The sequence below is a fragment of the Nicotiana tabacum genome, chromosome 4, assembly GCF_000715075.1.
Source record: "Nicotiana tabacum cultivar K326 chromosome 4, ASM71507v2, whole genome shotgun sequence".
Classification (NCBI taxonomy): domain Eukaryota; kingdom Viridiplantae; phylum Streptophyta; class Magnoliopsida; order Solanales; family Solanaceae; genus Nicotiana; species Nicotiana tabacum.
The window spans coordinates 37,235,135-37,255,990 of NC_134083.1; the positions used below are offsets into that span (position 1 = coordinate 37,235,135).

At 39.1% G+C, this 20,856-nt stretch overlaps 1 pseudogene; it reads right to left on the reverse strand.

Moving 5' to 3' along the window:
• The window catches only part of LOC142179876 (uncharacterized), a 190,217-nt pseudogene that overhangs the window by 138,973 nt on the left and 30,388 nt on the right, over positions 1-20,856 (reverse strand).

Sequence of the window (20,856 nt, forward strand, 5' to 3'; positions counted from 1 at the left end):
AATATTGTGGCAGATGCTCTTAGCCAAAAATCTATGGGTAGTTTAGCACACTTGGAGGTATATCAAAGGCCATTATCCAAGGAAGTCTATCGATTGGCTAGTTTGGGAGTTCTTCTTGCGGACTCTAATGAAGGAGGGGTAATTATGCAAAATAGGGCCGAATCATCGCTTGTTCTGAAAGTCAAAAAGAAGCAATACAACGATCCATTTTTGGTGCAATTGAAATAGGGGATTCAAAAACATAAGACCATGGCTTTTACTCTTGGAATGGTTGATGGTACACTAAGGTACCAAGGGCGACTATGTGTTCCGAATGTAGATGGTCTCCAGGAAAGAATCATGACCGAGGCTCACGCTTCTAGGTATTTCGTGCATCAAGGTTCTACGAAAATGTATCACGACCTCAAGGAAGTCTATAGGTGGAATGACATAAAAAGGAATGTGGTGGAATTTGTGGAAAGGTGTCCAAATTGTCAGCAAGTAAAGGACGAATATCAACGACCTGGTGGGTTGGCACAAAACATAGAAATTCCAATGTAGAAGTAAAAAATGATTAATATGGAATTTGTGGTAGGATTACCTCGCACTCCGTGCAAGTTTGACTCAATTTGAGTGATCGTGGACCGACTCACAAAATCAGCACACTTCTTTCCAGTTAAATCTACCGGCACAACGGAATAGTATGCTCAGTTGTATATCAAGGAAATAGTTAGGCTACATGGCACACTAGTTTCTATCATTTCTGATCAAGGGGCTCAGTTTACGGCCAATTTTTGGAAGATATTTTAGCAAGGTTTGGGTACTCAGGTGAATCTTATTACCGCTTTCTATCCCCAGACCGACGGGCAAGCAGAGCGTACTATTCAGACGCTTGAGGACATGTTGCATGCTTGTGTTCTTGATTTCAAGGGTAGCTAGGATGATCATTATCCACTCATAGAGTTTGCTTATAACAACAGCTTTCATGTAAGTATTCAGATGGCACCATTTGAGGCATTATATGGTAGGAGATGTAGATCTCCCATTGGGTGGTTCGAGATTGGGGAAGCAGAGTCTATAAGGCCATACCTTGTGCATCAGGCTATGGAAAAAGTTAAAATCATAAAGGAGTTGTTGAAAACTGCTCAGAGTCATCAAACACCCTATTCGGATGTTCGTCGCAGAGACTTAGAGTTCAAAAAAGATGACTGGGTATTCTTGAAGGTTTCCCCCGTGAAGGGTGTTATGCGGTTTGGGAAAAAGGGGAAATTAAGTCTGAGGTATGTCGGGCCATAAAACACCATCCATAGGATTGGTCAGGTGGCGTAAATACTTGAGCTACCACCCGAGATGTCAATAGTGCACTCGGTATTCCATGTGTCTAAGTTGAAGAAGGTAGTTGGATATCTGACAGTTATTGTGCCGGTTGACACCATTGAGGTTAATGACGAATTGTCATATGAAGAGATTACAGTTGCCATTCTTGATAGACAAGTCCGAAAGTTGAGGAATAAAGAAATTGCCTCTGTGAAAGTGTTATGGAGAAACCAACAGATTGAAGAGGCCACGTGGGAGGCCGAAGAAGAAATGAAGAAGAAGTATCCTCACTTGTTTGAATAGCTATGTAGCCCTTTCTTTTATGAACCTCTCACCTAGGAAATTTGTATCACTTGTTCAGTTAATGTAAAGGTGCTCCTTTTGATTATATCTTGTTTACATGAGGCCACGGTTGGTATGGTTATGAGTTATGTTATGTTATTAGATTCTACATACGTTTGTAAAATGTGTTTCTAGGGCTCTCTGACAGGTGGATAGGCCTAGTTACAAAGGAAACTTTGGCGAAATGTTTGGAAATTTTGAGAGCTAGTTAAGTTTGGGGTTGCTGGTGTAGGGTATGAAAACTGAGTTGCATCGGGCACTAATAGAAGACCTTCACCCTCATTCGAGGATAAATGATCTTAAGTGGGGGAGGATGTAAAACCCCGTAAAATGTTTCCTAAAAACCCAGGTTCCATTATGCCAAGGTAGGCGTAGAGGTTAATAATAGGAAACATTCTTCGTGTCAAGCTTGCGAGCCGCGGTCTAGACTTTTTTGGATTGAACAGTGCGCTGGGAGTTGAAGGAAAAATGTTGTGCAGAAGTATGCACTTCTGTGGCCCATTCTGCAACCGCAGAACCACTCTGCGGACCGCATACTAGTCGCAAAGTGGGGCAGATTTCTGGGGCATTTTGATGCCCAATTTCGCGGCCATTATGCGACCACCTAACTGTTTCGCGGGCCGCATTCTTGTCGTATATCCCGTCGTGGAATTTTTCGGAGGGAGGTTCTGTGGTGCACTATGCGACCGCATAAGAGGTCTGTGGGCCGCATAGTGACCACAGGCCAGATTAGTTCTTTTCCAGTTCTAGCCCCCCATTTTTGCGGTCATTATGCGAACCGCATAACCATTATGCGGTCACATATGCGACCGCAGAACCCGTTTCGGAGCTTCATTTTTGGGGTTTTTAAACCCGACCCTATTTTGTTAAAACACATCCCATGGACCATTTTGATCATATTTTCTGATATTTTTAGAGTGAGAGAGAGGGTCTTAGAGGGAGAAGTGATCTTCATCACATTTCTCTTCAATTCTCACTTAAAATCTTGAAGATTATCAAGAGAGGCACCTAGGTCTTCTTCCTAAGAGATTGAAGTGGCTAATATTCCGGAATATCTTAGAGTTTTAAGGAGCTTAATTGAGGTATGTTGGCTAAACCCCCTTCTTCTTATAATCGAACCCCATGGTAATCATGTAATTAGAGTAAGCCATTGATCATTATAGACTTGGCGATTTCTAACGTGTTTATATTGAAGGATGTAAGTTCAATATTTATTCTAAATGCTTCATCATGTTATCTTGTTATTGAGGATGTGTTCAAAAATATGGAATATGTGTTAGAAATGTTAAGACTTCATGTCAAGATCGAAATAAAGGTTGTTATGCCAAATTGTATGAAAAGCCTCTATGTGCCTACGATTCCCAAATTGCTCATATGTGAATTTAATGTCTTGAAGGGAATCCTTATTATTGTTGATAATGATAATGATATTGAATGTGGAAAAGGGGTCTGGAAATATGAAATATGGCCAATTGCCAAAAATGACTTTGTAATCGTAATCACTAGTGTCAATGAATCGAAAGTATATGAAAGAAGTATCATGTGAGTTGATTGACTGTTAAAGGTAATATCCTAAATGAGATGTCCTAGCCGGTCGGGCCGAGATCAAACTCTGTGTAAGGACACGATGGTTTTGTGGATGAAATTGTGAAAAGGGTTGATGTCTCAAATGAGATGGCCTAGCCGATCAGGCCGTAATCGAATGCTATGCCGCACACATGGAGGTACTGTGGTGGAAAGTTATAATGAAATTGTGGTAGTGTCTCAGATGAGGCGGCCTAGCCGATCAGGCCGAGATCGGACTGCGTGTAAGAATACAGAGGTATTGTGAATTGTGGAATATTTGTACTAAAGGTCACCCAACCTAGTAATATGGGAATTGTCTTGAAAATGTATATGATCCTTAACTTGTTGTTTTACTATTATTTGAAGCCCTTATTGAATTCTTGAATGTTCCTCTTGTATTATTATTCATTCTATTGAGTTGTGTTTAGCTATACATATTAGTGGTATTCGACGGTACTAACGTCCATTTTGCCGGGGGTGCTGTATCTTTAAATTGATGCAGGTGGTTACATAGCAGACAATGTGGATCACAGATAGTGCTCCATCCTCTTCTCAGCGGACTCGGTGCGCCCCATTTCATTCCGGGGTCATGTATTGTACCTTTTGTTTATATTATGGTCACTTTTTGAGGTATAGCCGGGGCCTTGTTGTCGGCACCATCGTTCCTCTCTTTTGTATCTTTAGAGGCTCCGTAGACACTATGTGGGTAGTATATGGGTGTTGGGAATGTTAAACAAGTTATGTTACGTTTGATCACTTGTTCCACTTGAACTATAAGAAAAGTGTATTTTGAGACTTAAAGGCGCAATGACTAATGAAATGATTTAGGATTGTACGAATGAGATTCCTACTGTATAATTAATGAAATCACGCCTTTGCTTGATAATGAGTTAATTGGGTAGAAAGTATCTAACAGGCTTGCTCGGCCGTGTTCACTCGATTGAGCGCCGATCGCGCTTCCCGAGGATGGGGTGTGACAACTTCTTCGAGATTAGACTTGATACTTATTGGGTACATGTTGTTTATGTACTCACGCTACACTTCTGCACTGACTGTGCAGGATCTGAGGTAGGTGCACTTGGCGATCACACCGGCGCGCATCCCCGTTACCCGGAGGCTTAGTGGTGAGCTACATTCCTAAGTCGTTCTGCAACACTTAGTGTCTCCCATTTATATTCATTTTTGTCTATTTCTATTTCAGACAATAGCTAGAGTATTATATAATCTATTAGTGCTCATACACTTATCACACTAAGTCTTGGCACACACCAGTAGACTTGTGGATTTGTAGTATTACTATGGTTATGATTGCACTCAACTGCTTTCGTTTTATTTATTTAAACATGTTATTTCTTAAATCTTTTAATTAAGGAAAATTTAATTACTCGAAAACCTATTAAAAGAGGAATAATCTGTCTAATTCACTATTTGGCTTGCCAAGAGGTAACGTTGGGCGCCATCACGACCTACAGGAGAAATTAGGTCGTGACAACATGGTATTAGAGCACTAGGTTCATGTAGGTTGAGTCTCGCGGATCGGTGCGAAGACGTCCGTACTTATCTTCGAGAGGCTATAGGGTGTTAGGAAACTACTCTTTCTTCATCTCCTATCGTGCAGTTGATGTGATATTAAGTGTCTTTCTCTTATTCTCTCACAGATGATGAGAACGCGCTCAGCAGATGCTCCAGACCAGGAAGAATTGCTCCTCTATTGCTACAGGCCGGGGGAGGGCTTCAGCCCATAGTAGAGGATGAGGAAGTCCCAGAGTTGATCCAGCTATGCCACCAGCAGATTCAATTGAGGATCCCAATATTGAGGAGTAGGGATATATGCCCGCAGCAGAGCCAACCCCGGTAGATTTCATGTCCGCACCGGGATTCCAGGAGGTCATGGGTCGTATGCTACGGTTCGTGGATACTATGACTCAGGATGGTTTATTTATAGCGGACCCATCCACATATCAGGCAGGAGGGGGAGCACAGACCCCTACTGCTCAGGCTCTTGAGCATGAAGTTGTTGTATATCATACCCCGGGCGCACTATCTGTAGGCAGAGCTCAGTCAATTGCAGAAGTTGTACCTGAGCCCAGACCAGCTACAATCAGCGAGCCATAGAAGCTATTGGGCACATGGACCAGACTTCATCCTCCTATCTTTGGAGGTGAGCGGTGCAATCGATCCCACTACCCTCCAAACTCAATCACACATGTTCTAAGCATGTCCTCCAAGATCTGAATTGTCCGCTCTGACTGCCCGTCTGTCTGCAGATATAATGTTGTGCTGAGCTCTACCTGGGTCATCAACTCATTCTGTATTGCTCTCTAGAAATGCGAAATAAATTGAGGGCCTCTGTCTGATATAATTGAAACAGGTACACCATGCAACTGAACATTCTCCTGAATATAAATCTGGGCCAACCTATCTAAGGAATACATGGTCATGACTGGAATGAAGTGTGCCAACTTGGTCAACCTATCGACAATGACCCAAACTGCATCAAACTTCCGCAAGGTCCTTGACAACCCAACTACGAAATCGATAGTAATGCGTTCCCATTTCCACTCAGGCATAGTCATCTGCTGAAGTAGGCCACCTGTCCTCTGGTGCTCATACTTAACCTACTGGCAATTTAGACACCTTTCCACGTACTCAATTATGTCCTTCGTCATCTGCCGCCACCAATAATGCTTCCTCAGGTCGCGATACATTTTCGTAGCACCTGGATGAATAGAATACCGAGAACTGTATGCATCTACTATAATCTTCTCCCTCAAGCCATCAACACTAGGGACACATAGGCGACCCTGGAGTCGCAAAACACCATCCTCACTGATAACCTCATGATGGTAGGCTATAATCCCATATTTTAGTCGCTTATTGCACTCTAATTCACTGCACTTTACTTATGTTTATCTTTAATTAGAAGTGTTTTTCACTTGTTATGTGTTTTATGCTGTGTAGGAGTGATCCCGAGTTATTTAGATTTTACTGAGTTAATTCGAGCTATTTGGAGCTTTGAAGTCTGAGTAAAGAGCCAAGGGATTAAGTCGGGATCGAGTTCGGGGTCGAAAACTGTGTATGCATATAAACTGGATGAAATTACGGTTCAAGCTAACGTGACTAATGAGGTCCTAGTGGAAAAATGCATAATGCAAAGGATTAAAGCTAATATTAGAAGACAAATACAAATAATTGGGAAAGGAAAGAGATAATGGAAAGTTAGGCAAAAAGCATTAAAGTGAGCATTCTTGGGGGACAAAGCATTAAAGAGTCACATCTAATTAGCATGTCTGCTTACGTAGGGGACAAAGGTTTTTGGCTAATTTTGTGCAAATTGAAAGTTGCTAGAAAATGCCACTAATGCGAGGCACACCGCGTCGCCCAGTGCGGCGCGACAGTGTAAATAGGCCTAGAAATGGATTTGCAAATCGTACTAGAATTTCCCATAAGCGCGTCGCATGCCACGGTGCGGTAGTACAAAATTCTTAGAGTATCTTCCCATTTTCGCTAAAAAGATTATTTTTGTTCGGTGTTTATTGAAGGGTGTTTTAAATACACGAAAAACACCATTTTGGGGACTTTTGACACATTTTCGACCTAAGGAGGCCAAGGAGGCTAAGGAGTAGTTGGAAGAACACAAGCACAAGGATTTCATCATTCCTTCCTCACTCAAGTTTTGGGTTTGGATTGAATTTATGCTTTCCTATACTTTAGTTTAATTTGTGAAGAACTTCTTCATGTCTATGGAGTAGTTCCTTTTGGGTTTTGATGTATTTGGTGTATTGATGATGTTTGTGTATTATAACTCTGTTTTTATGTATTTGAATCATTTTTGGAAGATTTAATTTTTGCATATATATTCACTTGTTCTTGTAATTGAAAGAGGCATAACTTGTGATAATTTTGCACTATATTGTTGGTTGAGTTCATATATTCTTCTAAGTAATCGAAAGAGTCTAGCTGATTTATTAATTAAATCTAGTTAGGAGAATAATCGAAAGAGGTTTTCCTAAAAACCTACCCACTACGCATTCTTCCATATATTCATAGAGCTTAAATTGGTTCATATTGTGAGGTTGAAACTTAATCGGCAGAGGAGTTTCCACTAAAAATTTGTACTGATAATTAAGTGAATTCGAGAGACTCACTTAAACATTAGAAGTGAATTATCTAGAGTTAAATCCCAGATAATTATTTTGCACTTATTCCGTCAAAACCCTATTTTCTCCCACTGATAAATTCCTTGCTTACCTTTGTTGCGATTGTCATTAGTCAATAGCTGTAGATTTTAGATTATAAATTATATAAATCTCAACTGTTGATCCTCATGGATAGCAATCTTGCTACAAACTACGATAATACTGTTTAAATCCAATCCCGATGGATACGATAATTATACTATACTATCTTTGACTAGCGATCACAATTTAAGTATGTGTTTTGCGCCTGTCAAATTTTGGCGTCGTTGCCGGGGACTGAATGTCCAAAGCTAGTGGTCTCTTCTCTACTGGAATAAGTTCCAAACAACATATGCTCTCTGCCTTTCTGCTCAAGACATCTGCTACTACATTTGCCTTGCCCGAATGATAAAGGATGGTAATATCATAATCCTTTAGTAATTCAAGCCATCCGCGATGCCTTAAATTGAGATCCCTCTGCTTGAACAAATGCTGCAAGCTGCGATGATCGGTATAAACCTTACAAGACACTCCATAAAGATAATGCCTCCATATTTTAAGAGCATTAATAATCGCAGCCAACTCCAAATCATGTACAGAGTAATTCTTCTCGTGGGGCTTCAGATGACGTGAAGCATATGCAATAACTCGCCCCTCTTGCACCAATACACAACCCAAACCAATGCGTGAAGCATCACAATACACAATATACATCCCCGAACCAATAGACAACACTAACACTAGTGCTAAAATAAATGCGGTCTTGAGCTTCTGAAAGCTCACCTCACAATCATCGGACCATCGAATCGGAGAACCCTTCTGGGTCAATCTAGTCAAAGGTGCTGTAATAAATGGAAATTCTTCCACAAACCGATGAAAATAACCTCCTAACCCCAGGAAGCTCCTAATATCAGTCGCTGTGGTAGGACGATGCCAACTCTAAACTTCCTCGATCTTCTTAGGATCAACCTTAATACCCTCGCCGGATACAATATGTCCCATGAACGCTACAGAATCTATCCAAAACTCACACTTGCAGCTTAGCATAAAGCTTTTGTTCCCGCAAGGTCTAAAGCACCACTCTCAAATACAGCTCGTGCTCCTCCAGGCTATAGGAGTAGATCAAAATGTCATCAATGAAGACAATGATGAACGAATCAATATATGGCCTGAACACCCTATTCATAAAATCCATAAACATCGCTATGGCGTTAGTCAAACCGAAGGACATCACTAGAAACTCGTAATGGGCATATCTAGTCCTAAAGGCGGTCTTTGGAACATCCAAATCCTGAATCATCAACTGATGGTACCCCGATCTCAAGACGATCTTAGAGAACACTCTAGCACCCTGTAACTGGTCAAACAAATCATCAATACGTGGCAACAAGTACTTGTTCTTAAATGTAACTTTGTTCAATTGATGATAATCAATACACATCCTTATAGTCCCATCCTTCTTCTTTATAAATAATACCGGTGCACCCCAAGGCGACATACTCGGTCTGACGAACCCTTTTTCCAGAAACTCCTTAAGATTCTCTTTCAACTCCTTCAACTATTTCAGAGCCATGCAGTACAGTGGGATAGATATAGGCTGGGTGCCTGGAGCCAAATTAATACAGAAATCAATATCATGATCTGGTGGCATGCCTGGAAGATCAGAAGGAAAAATATCAGTGAACTCCCGGACCACGTGCACTGAATTAATCGCTGGAGTCTCTGCAGTAGTGTCCCGAACATAGGTAATATAAGCCAAACAACCCTTCTCGACCATGTGTCGATCCTTCATAAAAGAAATAACTCTACTAGATGCACTGACAGACAAACCCTTCCATTCTAGCCTAGGCAACTCTGGCATCGCCAAGGTAATAGTCTTGGCATGGCAATCAAGGATGGCATGATATAAAGATAGCCAATCCATGCCCAAGATGACGTCAAAGTCGGTCATATCAAGCAACAACAGATCCGCTCTTGTCTCGTAACCATAAAAGGCAGGACTTGTAAATCCTATCCACCATGACAGAATTTCCCACAGGAGTGGACACATAAATAGGAGTACCCAAGGACTCACGAGAAACACCCAAGAAATGAGAAAACAGAGATAAAATGTATGAATATATAGACCCTGGGTCAAATAGTACTGAAGCATCCCTACCGCAGATAGAAATAATACATATGATCACGACATCTAGGGCCACTACATCTGGTCTGGCCGAAAAAGCATAGAACCTAGCTGGAGCGCCACCTGACTGGCCTCCACCTCTAGGATAGCCCCTACCTACCTGCCCTCCGCCTCTGGGTAGACGGACGGCTGTTGGGGTGGGTGGTGCTGAAATCATAGGTTGCTGACCCTGCTGCACTGCCTTACCTTGAAGCCTTGGGCAGAATCTTCGCATATGACTGAGATCTTTGCACTCGAAACAACCTCTCGATACGGTGGACTGCTGACCTGAAGTCTGATCCTGATGGCTTGAATACCCGTTGGAGGAATCATGGATAGCTAGTGGGTGGTAGAAACTCTCTGGCATATCATTGAAATAAGGCAGCACTGGAGCCCCCCGAGGAGGAGGCGGTGCTGGGTAAGTGGGCCTGCTGGACTGACGCCTCATGAACTGACCTCTACCCCTAGCCGGGGTACCCCTAAACTCTTTAGAATATCGAAACCGCTTATGTCTCGTAGCCTATTCTCGGATACGCTGATGCACACCCTCGATCCTCCGAGATATCTCCACTACTAGCTTGTAAGAAATCCCCATCTCAACCTCTCGGGCCATAGTGGACTGAATACCAATGTGCAAGCCCGCAACAAACCTTTGCACTCTCTCTGGATCAATAGAAAGTATCATAAGTGCATGGCGAGACAACTCAAAGGATCTCGCCTCATTGTCGGTCGGTGACATCTGACCCTGCTGGAGCTACTCGACTGAAACCACAACCCTTCCCTCTGAGAGGGTGGAATATATATATATCCAGGAAGATACGAGTGAACCTATCCCAAGTCATGGGAGGAGAATCTGCTGGTCTTCCAAGAAGATAGATCTGCCACCACCTACGGGCCCTGCCCTCCAGCTGAAAAGTAGCAAAACCTACCCCATGGGATTCCAATATCATCATGTTGTGCCTTTGGCCAAGTTTTCTTACAACAACAGTTATCAGTCCAGCATCGATATGGCTCCATTTGAGGCTTTATATGGTCAATGATGTCGTTCTCCCATCGGATGGTTTGAGCCTGGCGAAGCTAAGTTATATGGTACTGATTTGGTGAAGGATTCCTTGGAAAAGGTAAAAATAATTCAGGAGCGACATCGCACAACACAATCCAAAGAGAAGAGTAAAGTGGATCTAAAGGCGCGTGACTTATCATTTATGGTGGGCGAGAAAGTTCTCTTGAAGGTCTCGCCGATGAAGGAAATCATGAGGTTCGGGAAGAAGGGTAAGTTAAGCCTAAGGTTTATAGGTCCATTTGAGGTGTTAAGGCTGGGGAAGTTGCTTATGAGCTTGCCTTGCCTCCCAGTCTATGCTCTAGAGGTATCATGCCAACAGGTCGAATGTGTTAGACTTCATCATAGTTCAGCTAGATGAGAGTTTGGGTTGTGAGGAGGAGCCAGTTGCCATTGTTGATAGGCAGGTTCGCCATTTGAGGTCCAAAAAGATTTATGTGGTAAAAGTTCAGTGGAGGGGCCAACTAGTTGAGGAAGCTACTTGGGGGCCTAGGAAGACATGCGGAGCAGATATCCACACTTATTCAGCACTCCGGGTATGATTGTTGACCCGTTCGAGGACGGGCGTTTATTTAAAAGGTGGAGAATGTAACGACCCGACCAGTAGTTTTCCTTTCTAGATCCTTGTCTCCCTAAATAAGAATCCACTTATGTGATTTTACTGTTTTATTACTTGCGGGGATGGTTAGTTCAGGATTTGGAAGATTTCAGATTGAAATCAGAACACTTGGTTCCTTAAGGTTGGCTAAAAAGGTAAAGTTTGACCTTGGTCAACAATTTGAGTAAGCAACCTCAGAACCGAGATTCGACGGTTCTAATAGGTTCGTATGATGATTTTAGAGTTGGTCGTACGTTCGGGTCGGGTTTTGGATGACCCGAGAGCGCTTCGGTGCTTAATATTGAAAATTGCGTTATTGAAGGTTTTAGAGTTCTTTAAATTTGGTTTGGAGTAGCTTTTGGTATTATAGAGGTTCGTTTGGGATTCTAAGCATAGGAATAGTTCTGTATGGTGATTTAAGACTTGAACGCAAAATTTGGTGTCATTTCGAGTAATTTAGCCATGATTCGGCGCGTTTGGAGCTAATTGGAAGCTTGAAGTTAAACAATTCATTCAATTTGGTTATGGGGTGCGATTCTTAGTTTTGTTGTTATCTTACGCATTTCGAGAGTTTGAGAATGTCTGTATTATATTTATGGACTTGTTGGTGCGTTTGGATGGGGTCCCGAGTGGCTCGGGTGTGTTTCGGACCACCCGGAGCTGAGTTGGAAAACTAGAATTTCCAGTTCTAATTTCCTTTTTTGCCAACGTGGAAGGACCCTCGCGTTTGCGATAAAGGATTTAGGAAGCTGTGTGATTGTTCTTTGCATTCGCGGGCAGGGGGTCGCGTTCGCGAAGCTTTGGGATCCCAGGCCTACGCATTCGCGTAGAAGGATTTTGGGCCAAGGGTCTGAGGGTCGTTATTCTTCGCGTTCGCGAGGGGCTTATCGCCTTCGAGATGCTTGGGATGTCCTAGCCTTCGCGATCAAGAGGACCCTGTCACGTTCTCGAAGAGGGACTTGAGGTACTGGGCAGGCTTTGCCTTCGCGAACGCGAGGTCCTTACCGCGTTCACGAAGAAGGGGGAAGTTGTGCTAGGCAGAACATTTTAAAACGGGGCCTCAGCCATTTTTAAGCACATTTACTGCATTTTTGGGCGATTTTGGAGCTTCGTGAGGCGGGTATTCACCTATCAACTTGGAGGTAAGTAAATTCTGCCTATTGTGAGATAAATACATAGATTATGGGTAGATTTTAACATGTAAATTATGAAAAATCATGGGTTTAGATGAAAAACCTAGGTTTTGATAATAAAAAAAGGGATTTAATCACGCAAATGGTTATGGGATGGGATGAAAATTATGTGGAGTTCTTAAGGTTATGGGTAACGATTTCCTTCAAACAATTTCCGAAATCCGGGCACTTGGGCCCTGGGTGAATTTTAGAAATTTTCCAATTTGGGTTGGGTAATTACTCTAATAGTTAATTTTTGTACTTTTGAGCATTTATTAATTAAATTATATAACATTTTGCTAGTTTCAGATTTTTTGGCACCGAGTTCAGGCTTTAGAGTGAAATTGTGACCGGGTAGAGAGCTTTGAGACAAGGTAAATCTCTTGTCTAACCTTGTAAGAGGGAATTTTCTCCGTAGGTGATTTGAATTAAATGTTGCTTCTAATTGTTGGGGTTATGTGCGTACGAAGTGACGAGAGTCCGTACGTAGCTACTAATTATGCCTCTGTCCGGGTAGTTTTAGGACCCAAATCATGAATTACTTGAAATGTGTGCACCTTACTTGTTAATCTAAATGCCTAAACTATATTAGAACTTGTTAAATAAATTAGAAATATTGTTAATGGAATTAGTATTACCTTGTGTACTAACCTTTAATAACGGTAAAAGTAAAATGCTTATAAAGAATCATCTCTTCTTGTGGAGCGGACTGGACGCCTCGGCAGTAGAATAGATGCATCTATGGATAGTGTCGCACGTCCCTCGGCAGTGTACACGTTATTCTGGATCGGGTCATACGACCTCGGCATAAATCGTGCTTATTAGTACTCGGAGCCTAATCATACTTGATTTTATTATGTGACTTGTAAGGTTACAATTATAGAGGACATGAATTTACTTGGAGTTTATTTAATTGTGAAAGAATTATTTGTCATTTTTTGTTAAGGAGTTATTATTATTATTTCATATCTCATGCTTATTTAAAATTCTTGTATTTTATTGTTAACCCATAGTAAGTGTTGATGTCGACCCCTTGTCACTACTTCTTTGAGATTAGACTTGATACTTACTGGGTACATGTAGTTTATGTACTCACGCTACACTTTTGCATTGACTGTGTAGGATCTGAGGCAGGTACACTTGGCGATCATACCGGCACGCATCCCCGTTATCCGGAGGCCTAGTGGTGAGCTGCATTCCTAAGTCGTTCCGCAACACCTAGTGTCTCCCATTTATATTCATTTCTGTCCATTTCTATTTCATACAGTAGCTGGAGTTTTGTATAATCTATTAGCGCTCATACACTTGTGACACTAGGTCTTGGCACACACTAGTAGACTTGTGGTTTTGGATTATTACTATGGTATGATTACACTCACCTGCTTTCGTTTTATTTATTTAAACTTGTTATTTCTTAAATCTTTTAATTAAGGAAAACTTAATTACTCGGAAACTTATTAAAAGAGGAATAATCTGTCTAGTTCACTATTTGGCTTGCCTAGCAGTAACGTTGGGCGCCATCACGACCTACATGGGAAATTGGGTCGTGACAAATATAGTAGAAGTTCATATGCAAGAGCTCCATAATCTAGCATATTATATAGGAACTTTTTGTGTTCAGCAAAATAGTGCATTTTTTCAATGAATTTGCAAACGCTGACTATTTTTTAATTGCTAGTCCGAAAATCGGCTAACCCATGTTATTTTCGCTTATGTTGTCTGTTGATGTATTGATAAAAGTAAATGTATGAGAAAATAATTAGGTGCAATTTACTCTCTAGTCCAAATTTATGTGGTGTGTTTGACTTGGCACGGAGTTTAAGAAAGAAAGATGTAATGACCCGACTTGTCGTTGTAAGAATTAGTGCCCCGTTCAGTGACATAAGGTCTCGAGCAGCTTCGTAATATGTATTATGACCCGCGGGTGTGGTCGAGTTTGATTTTCGGAAGATTCATAATTTAATTAAAAGAATAATTCTCATTTTGAAGCTTAAAATGAAAAGAGTTGACCGGAGTTTGACTTTTGAGGAAATGACTCCAAAATAGAATTTAGATGATGTCAATAGCTTCGTGTGGTAACTTCGGACTTAGGTGTATGTTCGAATTTGGATTTGGAAGTCCGTAGGACAATTCGACGCGTTTTGGCAAAAGTTGGAAAATAGAAGATTTTGAAAAGTTTGACCGAAGGTTGAATTTTTGATAACGAGCTCGAAATTCGATTCCGGAAATTGGAATAACTTCATTATATCATTTATGACTTATATGCAAAATTTGAAGTCATTCCAGATTGATTTGATAGGTTTAGGCGCGAGTTTAGAAGTTGGAAGATTTGAAAGTTCATAAATTCGATTCATGGTGCGATTTATAGTTTCGACGTTGTTTGATATGATTTGAGACCTCGTGCGAGTTTGTGTTAGGTTATGGAACCAGTTGGTATGTTTAGACGGGGTCCCGGGGGCCTCGGGTGAGTTTCGGAGCCATTTCCTTCTATTTTTGGACTGTTGTTTTCTGTCATATGGTTTCCTTAATCGCATTCATGTAGTGTAATTTTGGAGGATGAATTATTTGTTCTCCGCGTTCGCATAACTCCTTCCGCGATCGCGGAATCCTGCCTTCCCCTTCTTCACATTTGCATCCGCTCCATCATGTTCGTGTAGTAGAAACTAGGAGCTGGGAGCTTGTGACCATTTCCTCTACGCGTTCGCATTGTTCTATCCGCGAACGCGTAAGTGTGCTTTCCCCTCCTTCGCGTTCGCGTGTCGCTTCACGCGTACACGTAGCCCAGTTCCTGGACCATTATTTTCCTTCTTCGCGATAGCAGCTCCTCTTCCGCGATCGCGATGTACAAATACCCGGGCAGCAGAATATATTTTTCAAATCGAGGGTTAGGCCATTTTTATCATGTCTTGACTTGTAGAGCTTGGTTTTGAGCGATTCTTTGTGGGTTTTTCACGAAAATCGATTGAGTAAGTGTTCTTCACCTATAATTTATTATATTCCATGATTTTAACTTAGTTTTTATCATTTAATTTGGATTTTGAGTTGAGGAAAATGGGGATTTTTGAAGAAAAATTTTCAAACGAAAATTCAAGATATGGAGGACGATTTGTTATTGGAATTCCATAAAATTGATATGCTCGAACTCGTATCGGAATGGGTGTTTAGATTTCGTAAAAATTATGTCGGGTTCCGAGAGGCTGGTCCCGCGTTGACTTTGGTTGACTTTGGTTGACTTTTTAGAATAAAATTTTAACTCGATAGTTTATTATCCAGAATTATTTCCGATGAAATTTAATAAAGTTATACAATTAATTTGGATAGATTCGAGCTGTCCGGAGGTCAATTCAGGAAAGAAGACGATTTTGGAATATCAGCATAACTTCAAAAAAGTAAGTATCTTGCCTAACCTTGAGTGGGGGAATTACCCCTTAGGCATCGAGTCTTATGTGCTATTTGTGAGATATGAAAAGCCGGGTACGCGAGGTGGCGAGTACGTACTCGGGCTTATATGTGCAAAATATATTGGGTTAAGGTTTTAGGCATATTGTGTAGTAAACTGGATAATTATTGGGATTTATTAAATCATCTATTTTGCATGCCTCAATTCATGTTTGTTGAATTTATTTTTATATGATAATTTAATGTGATTATTACTTGTATATTTATGTGGATTTCGTGAATTGATGATTTGATATTTCTTGGAAATTAATTTCATTATGGATTTTTCATCTGCAAATAATTAATTAAATAAGCTTAAAAATAGGTGTTTATATAATTATTAAGAATGTGGATTAATGAAGGTGTTGCCCTATACTGAGTATTTTCCATCTCTGTTGATTATTTTGAGGTTTTATATCGTTGCGTGGAGCTTTGGGCTATTTGTTGAGAAATTTATTGATTCTGCTACATATTTGGAATTTGGTTGTGGTCAGTGGTAAATTGTGAAATGAATTGTTGTATTGTGTTGTGGTTTAAACACTCTCCTTGATGTTATTTATGCTTCCTACCTTGCTTGTTAATGATATGCATATGCTTGGTAAGGAAGAGTGTAAAGCACGAAGGGTGATGTCGTTCCATTTGAGAGCGTAAAGCAAGAAGGGTGATGTCATGCCATTTGAATTATACTATCATGTGAGGGAGAGTGTAAAGCACGAAGGGTGATGTCGTGCCATTTGAGAGTGTAAAGCACGAAGGGTGATGCCGTTCCATTGAGAGGGTAAAGCACGAAGGGTGATGCCGTGCCATTTCATTTATATTATCAGGTGAAGATGAGAGTAAAAGCACGAAGGGTGATGCCGTGCCATTATTTTTATATTATCATATGTTTATGGCACGAAGGGTGTTTTCGTGCAGGCGAGGACGAGGGACATACATTATATTGTGATATCTTTTTGTTGTGTACACATCCATGCCTTTATCTTGAGATGTTATTGTGCACTTATGTTTTCTGTGTGACTTGTAGTCGTGGTCGTTGACTGTGTACCTCCCACTTTACTTCTTTTATTTTTATTGGCATTTCTCCCACCTAGTTGGTACTGTTATATGTAAGCAAAGTGAGAAAGAGATAAATGCACGAAGGGTGTTGTCGTACCAATTGATTTAATCTACATATATACATTCGGGAAGAACGAGACAAGTGCACGAAGGTATTGTCGTACCATTTGATTTGATATATTGAATATATTTCTCACACCAGAAAAGTTAAATGAGGTGTCACATGGTGACTTTTACTTGAAAGAATAACATTCGAAAGATATTTATTTGAAGGAATTATATTTGAAAGAGATTTATTGAAAAAATTATATTCGAAAGATATTTATTTGAAGGGAGTATATTCGAAATATATTTATTGAAAGGGATTATATTCTAGAAACTTTTATTGAAAAACTTATAGATAAAATATGTATATTTTGAAGGACTTGATTAATTGGCTGTACCTGGGTTTATTATTCGTTTGAGCAATATTTCCGGTGTTCCTGTTGCCTTGCTGTTTAAATCACTAGTTGATTGGTGCTTCTATCATTGCTATTTATTTTTTATTATTTTTATATGTTATATTGCACAGGTTATTTGACTAGTGAGTGTCTTGACTATACCTCGTCACTACTCCCTGAGGTTAATCTTGATACTTACTGGGTACTGACCGTGGTGTACTCATACTACATTTCTACATATTTTGTTGTGCAGAGCCAGATGTTGAAGATGGTGGATTCGGACAGAGATTAGAGTATGATCGCAAGGATTCAAAGTAGGATTGCTTGGTCATCGCAGTCTCTTGGAGTCTTTTCATTTTATTGTACTATTAATTTCTTATTCAAACAGTACTGTATATTCGATCCTCGAGATAATTTCATTTATTCAGTTAGAGTTCGTGACTCAGTATTACCAGTCTTGGAGGTTGTATTAAATTATATGTTTTAAAAAAGGCTTGAATTGTAATTATAATCGGTTTACTTAGTCTTAGAGACTAAGTGTCATCATGATGCCTGTGGTGGGATTTTGGGTCATGACAAAAGACTTTTGAAATGTGTAGTCTAAAGAAAACTATAGATATTTATGTCACTACACGTCATCTTGTTAAGGGTAAAGTAGTAAGTTTGAAGTTAAATTATTTTTAAAAAAGAAAGTATGATAGTCTTTTGGAACAGACTAAAAAAGAAAGTACAACAACAACGTCCCAGTGAAATCCCACTAGTGAGGTATGGGGAAGGTAGTGTGTACGCAGATCTTACCCCTACCCGAGGGAGTAGAGAGGTTGTTTCCGACAAAGAGAGTATGATACTTAATTTAAGACACAGAGAGTCATGTTTCATAGAAAAACTTTGTAAGGCTAATTAATAGAATAATTAATTAAAAATATTTTATTTAGTAATTAGTTCAAAATATATTATTTTGAGATTATTTTTGACATGATCTTCTTTCTTTTCTTTTGATGTCAGAAGTATTAATTCATTATCTCCAGCAAACATTAAAAAATAACAATGACACCTTTCGATTTTACATTTGACAAGGCAACTACAATCATAATAATAATTCTTTTTTCAGAGTTAGCAACTTTAATATTTGTTACATGCGAATACTTTAGTTTGAAACAACTTGGTGATAAAAAGGTTAAAATCTAAATCACAATGTCATAAATACGAATAAGAGATCGAAACACACATGCAAATACTTGTTATTGAATCGGACAAAGATAACATATACTCCGTCCGTTTCAGTTTATGTGAACTTATTTCCTTTTTTGTTCGTTCCAAAAGGAATGACCCCTTTCTAAATTTAGAAATAATTTAGCTTAAACTTCATATTCTACCCTTAATGAGAAGCGTTTATAACCACACAAATCATTTGGACCCCTTTTTGACTTGTTTAGGATCACAAATTCCAAAATTCTTTATTTTCTCTTAAACTACGTGCTCAGTCAAACATGTTCACATAAATTAGAACAGAGGAAGTAGATTGAAAGAACAGATAAGGGTCTGATTTGTCCCTCTACTATCATAAATAGGCCTTATTTACCTTCCGTTTAAATTTTCTATGAAAAATATCCTTACTGTTATACATTAGGTTCATATTTACCCCTTACACATTAAAACGAGTTACATTTGCCTTTCGTTATACTTTAGGATCATATTTACCCCTCTACTCTTCAAAAAGGGTTACATTTGCCCTTCGTTATACTATCTTGACATATTTATCTTTACAATTATACTTTAGGATCATATTTGCCTCTCATCCGTTAGATCGCCATGTCTCACCTTTATTTTCCTACATGGCGCCTATGTGGATTTTTTTTTCTTTCAATTTAAATATGATCACCTATTTAAGATAATTTAATCCGCACACCTAATTTAAATAAGACTCACTAACTAAAATAAATGGAAATCATAATTTCCAATCCCCCCAATCCCCCCCCCAACTCGTCCATCTCTCTTCTCCGGGTCAGTTTCATATTTTTCGGAGAGCGAGAAAATTTTAGACAGTGAGTGAACAAAACTATAGTGTTATCTCTAATTGATTTATTTAATTGGTTCACCTTTGTCTATGATAATTTATTTTCCTTTAATACTTAGGAGTTAGAAGACATGAATCACTCAATGATGTTTTGAAGTGTTTGTAGAGATACAACTCTATAAAGTCTAAACTGGGTCAATTGACCATGATTGATCCACGAAAAGTAATTTCTTGATACGGCATTTACGAAGATTGTGCGAAATACAATAGTTATAGCAGCGGCAACATATTGTCAAACAATAACTTTGAACTCAAAATCACTAATCTAATACAACTCACAATTATTGCAGTAACCAAAGTAAATTACGAGAAGTTGCACAACAATGGAGTTAATGAAGTCTTATTTAAATTGGGTGGGCGGGTTAAATTATCTTAAATAAGTGACCATATTTAAATTGGAAGAAAAAATAATCCACATAGGCGTCATGTAGGAAAACAAAGGTGGGACATGGCGATCTAAGGGATGAGAGACAAATATGATTCTAAAGTATAATTGTAAGGATAAATATATCAAGAAAGTATAACGAAGGGCAAAAGTAACCTTTTTTGAAGAGTAGAGGGGTAAATATGATCCTAAAGTATAACGAATGGCAAATATAAAGTAAGGGATAAATATGAACCTAATGTATAATTGTAGGAATAATTTTGATAAAAAAATTTAAACGGAAGATAAATAAGGTTTATTTATGATAGTAGAAGGGCAAATCAGACCATTATCCGTTGAAAGAATTATATTAAAACTCGCAATGCTATAATGGGAGTCGCTTGACAAATGAATAGAAAGAAAAAACAAAAAGAGCAGGGGGGAAGTAAAACTCTAACGATCAAACGCAAAGGAAAAAAAAAAGCAACAAATAAGAATGACTATAGTAGTAAAGAAATAGCGTAATATAAATAATAAGAGCAAAGTTTGTTACTTTATTTTTGGTATTAGCAAGAAGATGTTGAAGAATATCTTAAAAACTTGTTTGGAGAACTTCTGAAGATGGCCTCTTATAGACAAGGCCTTTTAAACGTTATTGGTTTTTCATACGGCAAAGGTCCAAATATATCCTTGTATTTTCGAAAATGGTCTAAAAATATCATTCGTTATACTATTGAGTTATTTATACCCCTGCAGTCATACTTTGGGTTCAAATATACCCCTCATTTAAACGGAGGGACACGTGTCATCATCCTGTTGGGTAATTTTAAATATCTCCTAATTAATTAAAAAACAATAAAGCAATTTTTTTTGGTAAAAATTGGAAAAATTAAATTTTGTTTTACTCAAAACTGAAAAAAATAATTTTTGTTTTTTCAGTTTTTACAAAAAACGGCTTTAAAAAAACTGAAAAATATTTTCTAAAACAACGTTTTTGTAAAAACTGAAAAGCAATTTTCTAAAGCAACTAAAAACTGGAAAAACAGAATTTTTTTTTTAACTAAAAACTGAAAAAGAAAGAAAATATTTGTTTTTTTAGTTTTTT